Source organism: Odontesthes bonariensis, chromosome 2 (genome assembly GCF_027942865.1).
Source record: "Odontesthes bonariensis isolate fOdoBon6 chromosome 2, fOdoBon6.hap1, whole genome shotgun sequence".
Lineage (NCBI taxonomy): Eukaryota > Metazoa > Chordata > Actinopteri > Atheriniformes > Atherinopsidae > Odontesthes > Odontesthes bonariensis.
The window spans coordinates 37073082-37091177 of record NC_134507.1 but is presented as its reverse complement, the minus strand read 5'-3'; the positions used below and the strand labels follow the sequence as shown (position 1 = coordinate 37091177).

The 18096-nt window shown below is 46.2% G+C and overlaps 5 non-coding genes across 5 annotated transcripts; 1 reads left to right on the top strand and 4 right to left on the bottom strand.

The window, feature by feature from the left end:
* The first annotated feature begins 11121 nt into the window (after window positions 1–11121).
* LOC142374141 (U5 spliceosomal RNA) lies at window positions 11122–11234 on the top strand. Its single transcript, XR_012768650.1, has one exon. It is a non-coding gene; the product is annotated as a U5 spliceosomal RNA (small nuclear RNA).
* Window positions 11235–11487: 253 nt separating this feature from the next.
* LOC142401866 (U1 spliceosomal RNA) lies at window positions 11488–11651 on the bottom strand. Its single transcript, XR_012773228.1, has one exon. It is a non-coding gene; the product is annotated as a U1 spliceosomal RNA (small nuclear RNA).
* A 548-nt stretch (window positions 11652–12199) lies between these two features.
* Window positions 12200–12363, bottom strand: LOC142402298 (U1 spliceosomal RNA). The gene has a single exon (XR_012773336.1). It is a non-coding gene; the product is annotated as a U1 spliceosomal RNA (small nuclear RNA).
* A 548-nt stretch (window positions 12364–12911) lies between these two features.
* Window positions 12912–13075, bottom strand: LOC142402292 (U1 spliceosomal RNA). The gene has a single exon (XR_012773334.1). It is a non-coding gene; the product is annotated as a U1 spliceosomal RNA (small nuclear RNA).
* Window positions 13076–13623: 548 nt separating this feature from the next.
* Window positions 13624–13787, bottom strand: LOC142402286 (U1 spliceosomal RNA). The gene has a single exon (XR_012773333.1). It is a non-coding gene; the product is annotated as a U1 spliceosomal RNA (small nuclear RNA).
* Window positions 13788–18096: the final 4309 nt, after the last annotated feature.

The following is an 18096-nucleotide window of genomic DNA, read 5'->3' as shown; positions in this document are numbered from 1 at the left end:
GGGGAGCATAGTGTGGCCTTTAGAGGGTGCGAAGAAGTAAAAAGGCAGAAGGAGATACAACAGGTGAGAGCAAAGCGGATGATCACATATGCGGCGGCGGCTAAGATGGTTAAGCCAGTCAGAGGGGGAGGAGAAGTGATTGAGCGTAGCCAAGGAATCAGGACAGAACCTGATAAGTTACATCAGGAGATCTTAGTCGACTTAAAAAAGTTAGTTACGTTTGTGGTGGCGGTCGTTAACTCAACTATGGAAGTGAAATCTAAATCAGAAAGGACACAAATAATAGTGAAAGCTGCGATGTGTAACCTGGGGCTGAAGGATTTGACGTGGGAAGAGGTAAGTAAGGAGTTGTATTATCAGGCTAGATCAGAGAAGCCAGGTGGATAGGTATTTCATGTTCTTTGTTCTTCAATGGAACGCTAGGAGCCTGATCGCTAATGGGCAGGAGTTTAAGAAATTAATTGATGATTTACCTCATAAACCGGATGTGGTGTGTGTCCAGGAGACATGGTTGCGGCCGAACTTGGATTTTAGAATTAGTGGATATGTGGCTGTTAGGTGTGACAGGAAAGAAGGGGGTGGTGGAGGTTGTGCATCGTTTATAAAGGAGGGTGTCTCATTCAAAGAAGTAGGTATAGGTAAGGACCAAGAGTATGTGTCAGTGGAGGTTTGGACAGAAGAGGGTAAGTTAAGTGTTATTAATTACTACAACCCATGTAAGGCTCTGGATTTGAATAAACTATTGTCTATAGAGGGTATTGGGGATAGAAGGGTGGTATTATGTGGTGACTTTAACGCACATGGCACTTTATGGGGGGGCACTAGAGATGAGCCGAATGGGGATGTGATGGAACAGTTGATGGAGGAGAAAGATCTGGTCTGCCTTAATGATGGGCGAGGAACCAGAATTGATGTGCGCACTGGAAATACTTCAGCTTTAGATTTAACGTTGGTGAGTAGCAACATTGCAAAGTTCTGTGAATGGGAGGTGAGGGAGGATTCAACGGTGGGTAGTGACCATTTTCCAGTAGAAAGTAGACTTTTACTGAGGGGGATTGTAACCCAGGGAGGTATTGGTAACAGGTGGATATTTGGTAAGGCTAACTGGAAACTTTTTCAATATATTGCTGAAAGGGAGATGGATAAGATTAAGATTGATGAGGATATTGAAGCCATGGATAAAGGAATAAGAAAAGTTTTAATAGAGGCTGCAGAACGCTGTGTCCCGAAGAGTTGTGGTAGAATGAAGAGACAGGCTGTTCCATGGTGGACGGAGGAATGTAGTAAGGCAATCAAAGAGAGAAATCTAGCACTGAATGTTGTAAGAGAAACTTTGACCTTTGGAAATTTAGTGGCATATAAAAAGGCGAGAGCTATTGCACGAAGGGTTGTGAGACAGACAAAGAGGGAAAGTTGGAGTAAGTTTTGTGATGGGATAGGGAGGAAAACGGCGGTAGGGGAGGTTTGGGGTGCAATCAAAAGTATGAGGGGAATTCGTAGAGAACGGCAATACCCTGTCCTTAAATTACAAGAGGTAGTTGCAGTGGCTGATGAAGAAAAGGCTGAAATGATAGCCAAGGCCCTGGTTAAAATACATAGCTCTGATAATCTGACAGTCTTGGGCAAGCAGGGACGGGAGGAGACAAAAGCGGCTTACCCAGATGTACTTAGATGGAGGGAAGGAAATGGGGGTACAATAGATGTCCGGTTTACTCGGGTGGAGGTGGAAAGGGCTATAGGGAGGTCTGGTAACTCAGCTCCAGGTAAAGACGATGTTTGTTATGCCATGCTCAAGCAGCTGGGGCCAATGGCTATAGCCAAGCTCCTTGGATTCTATAATAAGGTGTGGGAGCTGGGCATTCTCCCCAAAAGCTGGAAAGAGGCTATTATTATCCCGATAAGGAAACCAGGTAAGGACCCTTCGAACCCGTGCAATTATAGGCCCATTGCACTTACGTCACATATGGGGAAGATAATGGAAAGGATGATTGCTGAAAGGCTATTGTATCATGTGGAAAGTAAAGGTTGTATGTCAGTGTTACAAAGTGGGTTTAGAAAGGGGAGAGGAACTATGGACCCAGTTGTTTGTTTGGAGACAGAAATTCGAAAGGCCCAGGCTAACAAGGAGTCAGTCTTGGCTGTGTTCCTGGACGTAGAAAAGGCGTATGACATGGTATGGAAAGAGGGTCTGATGATCAAATTAAGTGAACTTGGCGTATCAGGGCGGGTTTTTAATTGGATTAAGGATTTCTTATTTGATAGACTCATTCAAGTTAGAATAGGAGGGGCCTTGTCAGGGCGATACGCAGTGGAGAATGGGACTCCCCAAGGGAGTGTAATAAGCCCTCTGTTATTCTCTATTATGATTAATGATGTCTTCAAGCAGGTTGATGATGGTGTTGGTTGCTCATTGTTTGCAGATGATGGGGCAGTATGGAAGCGGGGACGAAATGTCAATCATATAGTCTTGAAAGTGCAGGAGGCAATCCGTTCTGTGGAGAAGTGGTCATACGCATGGGGCTTTAAGTTCTCAACTGAGAAAACTAAAATGTTACTCTTTACAAGGAAGAGGAATGTGAAAGTAAAATTGAGAATGTATGACCAGGTAATTGAACAAGTTAAGGAATTTAAATTCCTAGGTATATGGATGGATTCTAAGTTGACATGGAGAACTCATATTTCGCACACGGTTACAAAATGTAAGGGAGTCTTAAATGTGATGCGGTGTCTAAGGGGGATGGATTGGGGGGCCAGTAAATCAGCCTTGAAAAGAATCTATATAGTGTTGATTAGGTCTGTACTGGATTATGGTTGTGTGGTTTATGACTCAGCAGCAATATCAACTCTTAAAAAGTTGGAGGTGATTCAGGCGCAGGCACTGAGGCTGTGCTGCGGTGCTTTTAAGACTTCCCCTGTAGCAGCTCTTCAGGTAGAGGTGGGTGAAATGCCCCTAGCTCTGCGACGAAAGCAATTAATTATGCACTATTGGGTTAATCTCAAAGGGCATTTAGGGAATCTCCACCCTGCAGTTAACACTTTGCAGCAGTGTTGGGAGAGTGAGAGGGCAAAGCAGGAATGTTTTGCATGGAGAGGAAATAGGCTTGCAGAATTGATGCCTTTCACTCGGATGCGGTTTTCCCCCTCTGTGGCGTGGTCGGTAACTCCTCCATGGCTGTTTCCATCTGTTAATGTGGACTTCAGTATTCTGGATAGGGTGAGGTCACGCAAGCCACCCACTGACGTAATTCAGCTTGTGGAGGAGAGGTTAAGACTAGTGTATGGCTCCTGTATTTCTGTATTCACAGACGGTTCAAAGGACCCCAATTTGGGTTGCACAGGCTTCGCTTATGTCATCCCATCTCTGCATGTTTCTGTTAAAAAGAGGACACCAGATAATCTAGCAGTCTTTACAGTGGAGTTGTTGGCAATTTTAGCAGCCCTTCACTGGTTAGAGAGTGCCAACATAAAGGAGGTAATTATATGCTCTGATTCAAGCTCTGCGCTAGAAGCTATCAAATCCTTCAGGTCTACTAGTAGACAAGATTTAATTGTTGAGACCTTTGAGAGCCTTTATAGGCAACATCGTAATACGAAAGTCTCATTTATGTGGGTCCCAGCCCACAGGGGTATTGAGGGTAATGAGGAAGCTGACCAGATGGCTAAGAAAGCAGTGGTGGCAGACGGTCCATTTATGGACGTCGCTATCAGTAGAGCAGAAAGTAAGTCTCTTATTAAAGATTATTTTATTAAGGAATGGCAGGGCAATTGGGAAAGGGCTATGAAGGGGAGGCATCTGTTTATTTTTCAGAAAACTGTGGGTTTAAAGGGAAGGACAGGAATCAGAGGTACTAAGGAGGAGAGAGTAATCACTCGACTCAGAATAGGTCACACTTGTTTAAATAAGAATCTTCAACGCATAGGGAAGCACCCATCAGGCCTCTGTGAGCATTGCAGGGAACCAGAATCAGTGGAACATGCATTACTTCATTGTGGTAAATATGTACTTCAGAGGAGACAAATTCTCCAAGAGATTAGGAGTCAGGGTAAGGCAATCAGTCTAGTTAATTTTTTCACTTGTATTAGACAGAGTATGTTTTTCACCTATCTAAAGGAAACAGGATTATTTGACAGAATCTAGATTGGCTATGCACGCACACACGCCTCACACGCACTTACTTCAGACATACACGTTACCCTCCACAAATACCAGAGACCAAGGGAAAGAAAACTATGTTTCTTATAGGACAGTAGGGGGCGGACATGCGCCTAAACTGAGCGCTACTCGCCCATAAAGCCTCCAAAGAAGAAGAAGAAGAAGAAGGGACTGTGGCTTACGGCCACACCCCCATGATCACTTGTGACAGTCGGTGCCCTGCAGCAATTTGTTTGAGAGAGAGCGTGCGTTTGAAAGAGTGAGTGAAAGTGTTTGGTGAGTGTTTTGACTGATCGTGTGTGAGCTAGATTTGTTTGTATAGTTGTGTGTTTTGTTTTATTCCCCCAGCAGCTTCGCTGTTCGGGGGAACGTCCTCGTTTCGTGTGTTTTTGTAATCGGACTGACAACATGGCAAACGAAACAATGGAACGGAAAATGACAACGATACTGAACAATGGAGAACGGCTGACGGATGACAGGCGAGTGTATGATGGTGGGAAAGAAAGCGAGATTAGGAGAGTAAATGAAGGTATGAATAAAGGAGGAAATGAAAATGGAGGAGAGAAAGTGAGAAAGAATGGAGAAGTGAATGCAGATACTTGGAAGGGAGAAAGTAGAAGTACGAGTTTGAATGAAGAGAATATGAAGAATGAAAGGGAAAAAGTGAAAGATGGTGGCTTCAGAAAGGAGCTGACCGTGATTGTGGAGCTGGCAGGGCCAGACAAAGTGACACTAATGGAGTTGCTTAGAGGCATAAAGGAAAGCTGCGGTATAGTTCTTGCCTGCAGAATGAAGGCAAAGAGCACATTTGAGATCACCATGCAGGACGGGAAAGGCAAGGCGCGCCTCATGGACGGCTTTCTATTAAAGGGAGTGCGGGTAATGGCAAAGGAAGTCAGGAGCAATGAACTAGTTGTATCCTTCCTCAACTTGCCCCCGTACATCACGGACGAGGAAATATGCGAAAAATTAGCAAGGCAACTTCGCCGATTAAAAGGATGAAATGGCCAGGAACTGACGTGGCTGACGGCACGCGATTTTGCAAGGTGCAATTTAACGACAAAGTGCAATCGCTGCCGTATTCGACCAAGTTTGAAACCCTGGAGGGGGGAGAATACTTTCGTGTTATTCACGACAGACAAGTAAAAGTGTGCCGGCTATGCATCCAGCCGGGACACATTCTAAGAGAATGTCCTGAATTTAAGTGCCATAAATGCGCAAAACAGGGGCATTACGCACGAGAGTGCAATGATGGGAGAGGAAAAGAGCAGCAAAACGGAGAACAGGAGGAGGAGGAGCGAGTCAGGAGATTGTTGGTGGAGAGGAGGAGCAGAACGGAGGTGGAGCAGAGAGCCTGGAGCTCGCTGGTGGAGAGGAGGAGCAGAGCGGAGGTGGAGCAGAGAGCCTGGAGCTCGTTGACGGAGAGGTGGAGCAGATGGAGGAGGGAGGCGAGCGAGACGGAGAGGAGGAGGACCTGACGGTGGTGGAGGAGACACCAACGCAGATGAGAGGGGAGAAGGAGAGAGATGGCCACAACGGCAGCGAGCAAAGAGAGGACAGAGGAGAGGAGAGGAGAGCCATGGTGGAGAGAAGAAGACGGCAGACGAGTGGAGCAAGCAGAGGACTGAGGAGGCAGCGGGGAGGGGGGGTAGGGGGGTCAAGGGAGGACTTGCGGGCAGGGCAGGAATGTGAATGGGCAATGGGAGAAGCTACAGACAGCAGTGAGGATAACATGGAGGAGGTGATGGCAACCAGAAAAAGGCCTCTGGGGAAAAGAGAAGTGAAAAGGATTGGGAAGGTGAAAAAGAGTTTAAAATGAAGAGAAAGATAATTGTGTATATACTACTATTATTGTTAAAAATTACATCTTTTAATGTAAATGGGCTGCGTGACAACAACAGAAGGCAACAAGCCTGGCAGGTGTGTGACGGGGATATTATGTGTGTGCAAGAGACACATTGGGATGAGGAGTGCATGAGTGAAGTTAAGAAGGAATGGATGGGAGAAATGTATGAGAACAATAGTGGGGCAAAGTCCAGAGGGGTGGCTATTTTAGTGAAGAGGGGAGTAGTCGGCAACATAAAGAAGTGTGTGGATGATGGGGAGGGACGAATGATAGGGATCACGTTTGATTATGTGGGGAAAGAATACAGACTAATAAATGTGTATGCACCAAATGAAGAGAAGGAGAGAAAGGTCTTTTTTGAGGGAATAGGAGGAATGTGTGGGGAGAACTGCATGGTGGTGGGAGACTTTAACGTATGGTGTGGGAGACTGGATGCATCTGCGAGTGTGTGCTTTAAGAGCGACTCTACAAGAGGTGTGTTGAAAGAGGTAATGAGAGTGAACGGATTGATAGATGTATGGAGGGAGAGGAATCCAGAGAAGAGGGAGTTCACAAGGAGGCAAGTGGTGAGAGGGGTGTTAAAGCAGAGCCGGATAGATTTAGTGCTCAGTACGAGGGACATAGAGAATAAGATCGGTAAGATAGAATATAGGGTAACTGCACTGAGCGACCACATGATGGTAGGGTTTAGTTTAGGACAAGGCATAGAGAGGAGGGGGGGGGGGGGGAGTGTGGTGTTTGAATGGTGAGATGCTGAAAGAAAGAAAGTATAAGGAGAAAGTGAGAGACTGTATTGCAAGGAGAATAAATGAAAACATGTATGAGGATGACATTGGGAGGTGGTGGGAAAGCTTTAAAGAAGAGATAAAGGATCTGAGCATAGCTTATAGTAGAAGCAGGAGCAGGAAAGAGAAGGAAAGAGAACAGAGGTTAAAGCAAGAATTAGACAGGGAAGCAGAGAGAGCAGATAGGGAAGCAGGACATGATTCAGGGAGGTATATAGGAATTAAGGAGGAGCTGAAAGGGATAGAGCAGAAGAAGTGGATGGGAGCGATAGTTAGAAGCAGGGCCAGATACGCCATTGAGGGAGAGAAGTGCACAGGGTTTTTTTTAGGGTTAGAGAAGACAAAGCAGAAGAGGAATTTCTTAGAACAGGTAGAGGGAAAGAAGGGAGAGAAGATAAAAGATTTTGTAGGGATAGCGGATAGAGTAGAAGAGTTTTATAGGGATTTATTTAGGAAAGAAGAGGTAGATGAGGAGAGCATAGGGCAGGTAATAGATAAGGTGAGGGCTAGGCTAACAGAAGAGGGCAGGGACATGTGTGAGGGTGAGATAGGGACGGGAGAAATAGAGAAAGCGATAGGGGGGTTAGGGAGGAATAAGAGTCCAGGGTTGGATGGATTGACAGGGGAATTCTACAGAGAGTTCAGAGAGGAGTTAGTGCCTGTGTTAGATAAGCTATTTAAATGGATAGAAGAAAAGGGAGAGATGCCAGTTAGTATGATGACAGGGCTAGTTAGTATAATACACAAGAAAGGGGATAGGGACAGATTAGAAAACTACAGACCACTGAGCATGTTAAATGGAGATTATAAAATATTAGCACGGGTGCTAGCAAACAGGATCAAAAGAGTAATAGGGACGGTGGTGGGAAGCACACAGGCTTACAGCATACCAGGTAGGGACATAGCAGACACAATAAGCAGCATCAGGGACACAATAGATTACATGAAGGGAGGAACAGGAGGGTTAGTGGTTAGCTTAGATCTGAACAAAGCATTTGACAGAGTAGACCACACATACTTGTACAGGGTGTTAGAAAAGGTAGGGTTTGGGGAGAGGTTAGTGGGATGGATTAAGAGGTTATATGATAGGGCAGTTAGTTGTGTTAAAATAAATGGGATAATCACAGACACGTTTAGATTAGAGAGGTCAGTAAGGCAAGGGTGTCCGCTATCGGCTCTGCTGTATTCGATATCTGCAGAGCCTTTAGCGGTGATGCTGGAGAACAACGATAAGATCAGAGGCATAGAGTTGCCAGGGGGGCACAGAAGTTTAGTTTATCAGTACGCAGATGACACGACAGTTACGGTTAGGGACAGGGAGAGCGTAGCTGAGGTCTTAGGGAGTGTAGAGCTGTATGGTAGGGCATCAGGGGCGAAATTGAACAAAGAAAAGTCAGAGGTCATGTATATAGGGGCAGGTAGAGCAGGGCAAACAGAACTATGGTTGAAGGAGAAGAAGGATTATTTTAAAGTGTTAGGTGTTAACTTAGGGATAGAAGCCAGAGAAGGGAGAGATATGCAGTATGAAGGGCTAATGAATAGCATCAAAAAAACACTGGAGTTTTGGAAGAAGAGAGGGCTTACATTGCGGGGGAAGGTGGTGGTGGTGAATGCGTTAATAGTGAGTAAGATTGGTTATGTGATGAATGTGTTGGATGTGCCTGAGAGAGTGATGAAGGAGATGGAGAGAATGGTGAATGAGTTTTTATGGGATGGGAAAGGAGTGAGGATAGCTAGGGAGGTGTTGGAGAATGAGTATGAGGATGGTGGGTTAAAACTAATAAATCTAGAAAGGAAAAAGAAAGCAATGAGAGTGAAAATGATGGCAAGATATTTAAAAAATAAAAAAGATCAAGTGTGGAAGATGTTTCTAGGGAGGGCAATAGATGAATGTGGTGGATGTGGTGGGAGTGCGGTGTACATGGATTTGAAGGAAGGTATGTTGAGCGGAGTGTCTGAGTTTCATAAGGAGGTGCTGGGAGCGTGGGGGGAGTTTGTGAAAAATGTGGAGTATGAATGTAAGAATGTGAGGCAGGTGTGGGAGCAGCCAGTGTTTTTAAACCCAAAAATCACTTGTGGGGGGAGCACAATATATAATAGGCTGATGTGGAGGGCAGGGATCAGGAAAGTGAGGGATATAGTGTATGAATATGTACCAGGTTTTATGAGGGCACAGGTGATGGTGGACGAGGTGAGAGAAAGGGGGGATGAGATGGGGCTGAGAACGGCAGAAGGAGTAATGGGGAAAATAAGGGAGGGAATGCCGAGTGAATGGGTGAGAATGATTGAGGGTGAGGTGGGGGAAAATGAAAATGAAGCTGGAGAAATGGGAATGTATGTGGGGGAAGGGGAGGGGAGGATGAATGTAATGAGTGTGAAAGCAAGGGTGATATACAGAAGTTTGAGAAGGAAAGAAATAAAGAGACCGGCAGCGGAGAAAGTGTGGGAGAGGGTGATGGAGGACATGGATGAAAAGGGAATATGGGAAAACCTAAGGGTTAAGTGCAACACCCCTGAATGCGAAAATTTTGATTTTATGTTGAGGCACAACAGAATTTTTAATAATTTAGTAATAAGCAGATTTGATGTGAACGTAAGGAAAGAATGTGATGTGTGCGGTGTGGGGGTGGAAACGTGTATGCATGAGTTTGTTGAATGTGGGGAACTGGTAGGGTATTTTAAGAAAATGAGAAAACTCATAAATAGATGTTGGGATAAAGAAGTGTGGGGGGAAACGGGCTGGAGAGAGGTGTGGTTGTTTGGAGTGAGGGGAAGGATGGAAGGGAAGAATGCAAATTTGCTAAATTATGTTTTAAGTCACGCCAGGTATGCTGTTAAAATGAGGAGGGACATAGCCCATTACGAGAAAAAGAAAGTGGAGGTGTGGAGTATTTTTAAAAGCATCACGAAAAGGGACGTGCACAGGGTTTTAACACACTTAGGGGTAGAAGAGTTCACCGAGGGTTTTGTGGAGGGGAGCACGTTCATACAGATTGGGGATGGGGGTGTGAAGTTAGACTTTGGGTAGAGCAAGAGTGGCTATAATGTGTTTATTTATTTCTATTGTTTGGTGAGGGGGCCTGTGGGCGCGAGAAGGAGGAGACCTACAGGCTGTCTCACTTGTCTAGTTTTGTCAAGTCGGTGTTTCTGTTAATAGTTATATTTTTATTTTTTTATTTTTTTTATTTTTATTTCTATGGTTTGGTGAGGGGGCCTGTGGGCGAGAGGAGAAGGAGGAGACCTACAGGCTGTCTCACTTGTTTTAGTTTTGTCAAGTTGGTTTTTCTGTTAATAGTTATATTTTTATTTTTTAAATTTTATTTTTATTTCTATGGTTTGGTGAGGGGGCCTGTGGGCGAGAGGGAAGTGAAGAACCACGGGCTGTCTCACTAGTTTTTTGTTTTGTCATGTTGGTTTTCTGTCTTTTGGTTCCATTTATAAGGTTTGGTGAGAAGGTCTGTGGGATGGAAGAGGGGGAGAAGACCCAATGATAGCCTCACAAATTTGTGTTTTTGCTTTGACTGTATTGTAAATAATATATGTGTATATAAGGTTCAAATGAGTATACATGTAAATATGTAATTTGATGTATTTTGAAATTTGTACTTTTTGATAATAAAAGAGAAAAAAAAAAACCACGCCCGATCTCGTCCGAACTCGGAAGCCAAGCAGGGTCGGGCCTGGTTAGTACTTGGATGGGAGACCGCTTGGGAATACCAGGTGCTGTAAGCATTTTTCTCTCTTCTCTCTGCATGTCTTTTGTTGAAACATCTGTTGATCACCCTGTGATCCATCTTGCTGATCCTGGATCTGCTAAGGTGTCCCAGGTCATGGTTGCCTTTGATCCTCATACATTTAACTTTGTCCTGACAAAGGAGCAGTTCCAAAACGTCAAACAGGGACTGCCTTTGCATTTGACGCAGTCAAACTGCATGCGCCTGGAGAAGCCAAAAGGCTTACAGCACCTGGTATTCCCAGGCGGTCTCCCCATCCAAGTACTAACCAGGCCCAACTCTGCTTAGCTTCTGAGATAAAACTCTGGCTTTTAGTCTGCGAAAAGAGAGTGAAAGTGAACTCCACTTTGAGATGGCTCTGGGATTGGGCCGACTGGGAGAATTGCTTGAAAAAAACCTCTAAACCCAATGAGCGGTCAGAACAAAGCCTCAACACCCCTAGTCTTTTGCACAGAGTAAAAGACAAAGCAGCCATTGGAATAGGGCCCGATTGTTCCTACCTGGTCGGCCGGGGAGCCAGCGTCTCAACCAAGCAAAGCTCACCGTGGGGAAGGTGGCTATGCCAACTAGCCTGATGCACTGCTCCCGCAGTGTCAAATACTCGTACTCTGGTTTCTCTTCATAACGTACAAGTCTTTCGCCTTTTACTAAAGACTTCCGTGGAGAGCAGCATTAATGAGTTGTTTCTATTTTTGGAAGGCTTTACCTCTGCGGGTGAAGCCCATTCTGTCTGTGCAAAGATAATCTTCTTGCTGTGCCAAGTGACTTCTCGGAGTAGAGTCACCTTATTTGTTGAGACCGTGCCCATGTTCAAAGCTGGAGCGCTAAATTGTTGTTTGAATGGTGCTCAGTGGAGCGGGCGGGAGTGCAAAGTTGTACCATCTGAAACGGCTGAAGAGTGCTCACTGCAACGCCAGGACAAAAACCAAGGTAGAGTTGCCCAGGGATATTTACGTTATACAGTCAAATCAGGGGAGAGCGCGAACGCAGTCCCCCACTACCAGAAATTATGCAGTCGAGATTCCCACATTTGGGGAATTCGCAAGGGTCAGCACAGCCGGTGTGCAATGGCTGAGCCTCGTCCTGGGTAAACCACCTTCTTGATCATGGTATCTCCCCTGCCAGGTAAGTATGAGTTGGAACTGTCAGAGGCTGACACCTCTTTTCCAGGTGCCTCACTCGGCCGGACGGTGCAGCAAATTCAACTGTCTGCAGTGCCATGCCAGCAGCTAACCTGAATCTGAAAAGCTTGCAGATTAAAACAGTCCGGCTTTTCTTCATCTTTCTGATCAGTTCTTGTTTCAACAACCAAGGAACTTGGAGCACAAATTGATTTAGTTTTTCCACTCTCCCCATCTCTAGAGCCACACCCACCCACACTGGGAAAATTCTTAGTTGAGGCAAACCCTCACGGCTTAATATCTCCAGTGCAGAAATGCTGCCGTATTCTCATCTCGTTGTTGCCATCACTAAGGCAACGCCCACCTGCCTGGGGTGACTGCACCGTATGACCTCACCTGACAACTGCGCAGCTGCATATCAGCTGTGCAGACCTGCCGCAGCATTCAGCAAACCTTGCAAAACATGGGTTTTAAAGATGGAAAGGTGTCGTTAAAGCAGCAACGCCAGGACAAAAACCAAGGTAGAGTTGCCCAGGGATATTCACGTTATACAGTCAAATCAGGGGAGAGCGCGAACGCAGTCCCCCACTACCAGAAATTATGCAGTCGAGATTCCCACATTTGGGGAATTCGCAAGGGTCAGTACAGCCGGTGTGCAATGGCTGAGCCTCGTCCTGGGTGAACCACCTTCTTGATCATGGTATCTCCCCTGCCAGGTAAGTATGAGTTGGAACTGTCAGAGGCTGACACCTCTTTTCCAGGTGCCTCACTCGGCCGGACGGTGCAGCAAATTCAACTGTCTGCAGTGCCATGCCAGCAGCTAACCTGAATCTGAAAAGCTTGCAGATTAAAACAGTCCGGCTTTTCTTCATCTTTCTGATCAGTTCTTGTTTCAACAACCAAGGAACTTGGAGCACAAATTGATTTAGTTTTTCCACTCTCCCCATCTCTAGAGCCACACCCACCCACACTTGGAAAATTCTTAGTTGAGGCAAACCCTCACGGCTTAATATCTCCAGTGCAGAAATGCTGCCGTATTCTCATCTCGTTGTTGCCATCACTAAGGCAACGCCCACCTGCCTGGGGTGACTGCACTGTATGACCTCACCTGACAACTGCACAGCTGCATATCAGCTGTGCAGACCTGCCGCAGCATTCAGCAAACCTTGCAAAACATGGGTTTTAAAGATGGAAAGGTGTCGTTAAAGCAGCAACGCCAGGACAAAAACCAAGGTAGAGTTGCCCAGGGATATTTACGTTATACAGTCAAATCAGGGGAGAGCGCGAACGCAGTCCCCCACTACCAGAAATTATGCAGTCGAGATTCCCACATTTGGGGAATTCGCAAGGGTCAGTACAGCCGGTGTGCAATGGCTGAGCCTCGTCCTGGGTGAACCACCTTCTTGATCATGGTATCTCCCCTGCCAGGTAAGTATGAGTTGGAACTGTCAGAGGCTGACACCTCTTTTCCAGGTGCCTCACTCGGCCGGACGGTGCAGCAAATTCAACTGTCTGCAGTGCCATGCCAGCAGCTAACCTGAATCTGAAAAGCTTGCAGATTAAAACAGTCCGGCTTTTCTTCATCTTTCTGATCAGTTCTTGTTTCAACAACCAAGGAACTTGGAGCACAAATTGATTTAGTTTTTCCACTCTCCCCATCTCTAGAGCCACACCCACCCACACTGGGAAAATTCTTAGTTGAGGCAAACCCTCACGGCTTAATATCTCCAGTGCAGAAATGCTGCCGTATTCTCATCTCGTTGTTGCCATCACTAAGGCAACGCCCACCTGCCTGGGGTGACTGCACTGTATGACCTCACCTGACAACTGCGCAGCTGCATATCAGCTGTGCAGACCTGCCGCAGCATTCAGCAAACCTTGCAAAACATGGGTTTTAAAGATGGAAAGGTGTCGTTAAAGCAGCAACGCCAGGACAAAAACCAAGGTAGAGTTGCCCAGGGATATTCACGTTATACAGTCAAATCAGGGGAGAGCGCGAACGCAGTCCCCCACTACCAGAAATTATGCAGTCGAGATTCCCACATTTGGGGAATTCGCAAGGGTCAGTACAGCCGGTGTGCAATGGCTGAGCCTCGTCCTGGGTGAACCACCTTCTTGATCATGGTATCTCCCCTGCCAGGTAAGTATGAGTTGGAACTGTCAGAGGCTGACACCTCTTTTCCAGGTGCCTCACTCGGCCGGACGGTGCAGCAAATTCAACTGTCTGCAGTGCCATGCCAGCAGCTAACCTGAATCTGAAAAGCTTGCAGATTAAAACAGTCCGGCTTTTCTTCATCTTTCTGATCAGTTCTTGTTTCAACAACCAAGGAACTTGGAGCACAAATTGATTTAGTTTTTCCACTCTCCCCATCTCTAGAGCCACACCCACCCACACTTGGAAAATTCTTAGTTGAGGCAAACCCTCACGGCTTAATATCTCCAGTGCAGAAATGCTGCCGTATTCTCATCTCGTTGTTGCCATCACTAAGGCAACGCCCACCTGCCTGGGGTGACTGCACCGTATGACCTCACCTGACAACTGCGCAGCTGCATATCAGCTGTGCAGACCTGCCGCAGCATTCAGCAAACCTTGCAAAACATGGGTTTTACAGATGGAAAGGTGTCGTTAAAGCAGCAACGCCAGGAACCAAGGTTGAGTTGCCCAGGGATATTCACGTTATACAGTCAAATCAGGGGAGAGCGCGAACGCAGTCCCCCACTACCAGAAATTATGCAGTCGAGATTCCCACATTTGGGGAATTCGCAGAGGTACGAACGAGTAAAGTGCAAAGGCGCATGTAGACATGTAGACTATTGTCCAATGAAAAAATCATATTGTCTACATACGTAGACTATTGTCCAATGAAATAATCATATTGTCTACATACTCACATTGTCTTGGGCGTTTTGTGACCAATGGGCGCTGCCAACTGTCTACAGCCAGCCTCGCAACCGCGGCAGAAACCGCTCGGCCAATCAGAAAATCGGAGGGAGTGGGAGATAGGTGGGATTTTAGCAGGGAGTCTGCCGCACTTCAATAGACCACCGAAAACTTCAGCTAAGGTAAGATATCATTCAAGCGCTTTTAATATATCCTTTCTGTGGGTGTCATTTCTCACTAAGTCTAATGATAATAATGTGTACATTATTTTCCTGTCATACAAATGACGCCAAGCGCCGTTGACGGTAATGTTACTTTGCTAGATTCAGAGGCTCCGGGCTACGCTATAACTGTTGTTATTACTGTAGCTGGTGTCAAACGGGATGTTGAGATAACTACGATTTACTTTGTTGACTACTGCCGTTTAAAAATGTGCCGATAGCGGTCGTTTGTTTATAAGTGCCGCGGTGTTAAAGTTACGTGACTTGGGGTTGAAAACAGTGGCTGCAGGTAAACAACTTGTTAGCTGCTTGCTTTGCTGCTAGAGCTCTACATTGTATTTTTATGAGGGCGGACGGACACGAAAGCTTTTACATTGTCACAATTATGAGGGCTTTTGTACTGTTTGGTTGTGTTAATCTGTTATAACAGTATTTAGAATGTTCAGTGTACATTTACCTCAGTTGGTATGTATTGTATGACACAGATTTCTGAATAATATGCATCCTATTCTAATACAAAGCTTTTATACTAGTCTCATGCCATTACTACATGGAACAATTTACTATTAATATCCTATAGTTATACAGATTTATAACTACAGTAATGCAATCGTGTCAGCCTCTGTGCTTTTTTCCCCTCTATAACTTGTAAACTAAACAACTGGTTATACTATACAGGCAGGCTGTGTGTGTGAAGCAAATGGATCCTCTGATGCCTGTGCTGTCCATCCTGGACACAAGCTTCCCCAAGGACAGGCAGCAGTGTGTGCTTGGGATGACCAAGGAGGCCAAGGACTTCCTTAAGGCACATGCACGGGACCGTGAGACAGTGGACAGTAGGCTTAGAGACTCAGACAAGGCTTACAAAGAAGGTGAGAAGAGTGCATGCACAACCCTGTGCTTACAACTGCACTACTGTCTAGGCATGATTACTTTAATTTTGTTCCCCCTTATTTATCTGTCTACAGCTTTGAAGAAATGCCAGATCGTCACACCCTCTCCAACTGAGGCGCAAGTCCTGGGGCAGCTGGTGATGACCTTTGGCAAGTACACCAGCAAGAGCTTCAAGTGGCTGGTCGAGAATGATGTCGGCTACTGCAAATAGTAAGTGTGGTACACTGAATGTGATGGCCATGTGAATAGTGTTATAACTTAATAGTACTGTATCACTATGTTACATTACTATGCCATTTCAGCATCGTCGACCGCCACATGAAGGAGATGAGGCACCCTGAGAAGAGGAAGACCATCAACGACGAGTGGCTGAAGGAGCAGCTGGTCAAGTACGCGCACCTCTTCACCACCGTCTCGTGCCACCTGGAGGTGAATGTGGACCGGGCCATCTATGGACAGGGGAGGTTCAAGTCGTTCACCTACCTGGAGATGTGGCAGTGGTACAGCCTGCACAAGAGGCTCCTGGCGGATCCTCAGGCTGGCAGCGACGCTGAGAGGAAGAGGGCGCAGGAGGCCTACACGTCGGTGACACAGTGGCTCCTCATGAAGGAGGATGACATCAATTCAAAGGCCCTCAAGAGGTTCAGAAAGTACATTCTGGACAAGGAGGTATGTGTGCAGGTGAACATGTGTATAAAGGAATAACATAACAAATGTATTCAGCAAAACTGAAATGTAATATTCCTCCTAATACCTCAGCAGGGTGTAGCCACTCCTTCCACCGCGTCTGCTTCCTCCAACAAGCCCCCAGCAGCATCTGCAGCAGCAGCAGCAGCACCACCCACCACCAGCAAGGCCCCTCCATCACCTCCTCCTCCTGCATCTCCCTCCATCACCAGCAAGGCTCGTCCATCAGCCACACCTACCTCCACCACAAAGCCCCCTTCAGCACCAGCAGCAGCAGCAGCATCCCCCACCTCCAAGCCGAAGAAGAAGGCCTCCTCCAAGTCGGCTGCCCCAGCACCCTGTGCAGCTGTGCCTACCTCTTCACCGGTACCCTCCTTCTTTGCGCCCCGTCCATCAGCCACCACTCCCAGCTCAGCAGACCCCAGCTGGGAAGACGACGCTCTGCTTGTGGAGGCTCTGTCCACCTACGAAACACAAGGTACATATTCATTTAACACAAGTTGTATTAGTTTACTGGCTAATAGCACACAGATCATGCATGTCACATCCAGTGGGCTGCTGTAATGAAAAGCCTCATTCCACAGTGTGGATATACTATATTCAATGTGTTTTGGGTTTTTTTGTATTTACAGAGAGCCAGTCACAGGAGGCAGTTGGTGGTGAAGACGCCATCCTGTTTGAAGGATGGCACAAATCCTGGGAGGCTGAGGACAGCGGGCTGCCCGAGCAAGACATTAAGTGGCTGAAGGAGGATGAGGAGAGGGGGCTCTTTCTGAAGCCGCGGCCCTTCTCTGACATGTACGGCAGGAAGAGGTGGAGGAAGGTCCTGAAGAGTGAAAAGATGTGGTTCCACCCTCCCGAGATGCCCGGTGTGGTGGATGGCAGCACGGTCCCCGTGGCAGAATTGTTCACTTAAACTCGTTTCCTGATTGCACTCCTACATGCACATGTATATAGTTCTCATTTTTATTGTTCACTTACACTTGATTTCTTGTTTGTTCCCATATCTGCTGTTGCACATGGCTCTGTCTCCTGTCTGCCCACTGCTCCTGGTCAGTCAGTCTGTCTGTCTCTCTCTCTCACACACACACACACACTCTCTCTCTCTCTCTCTCTCTCTCTCTCTCTCTCTCTCTCTCTCTCTCTCTCTCTCTCTCTCACACACTTAATTTCAAATATCTTTTCATGACAAATGTGCACTATACATGTCTTCACTTTGTTTACCAAATGAGCATGCACCTTGTTTCTTCCCATATCTGCTGTTGCACATGGCTCTCTCTCCTGTCTGCCCACTGCTCCTGGTCAGTCTGTCTGTCTCTGTCTCACACACACACACTCTCCCTCCACCTCCACCTCCACCTCTCTCTCTCTCTCTCTCTCCCTCTCTCACACTTAATTTCAAATGTCTTGTCATGAAAAATGTGCACTATACATGTCTTAACTTTGTTTACTAAATGAGAATGCACTTGAATAAATGCACTTCAGCCCTTAAAGTGCCTTGAATCGCAGTAGCAGTGTGTTGTGTCATTTCCAAGTCAACACTTTCAATGTTCTCCTTCAATCTATTCATTATAACGTAACCTACCAGTAATTATAATCATTCATGATATACCATGTCCCGCATTTACCTACTACGATCATATTCTAGCGATATACCTCTGTAATTTATCAAAAAGATCACCTGTTTATTTGTAATACAAGGTTTTTAGCGTAATGTTAAAGCTGGGTGACCGTAGGGTGTTAGCAACGCTATAAAGTTTATTTTTAGCAAAAA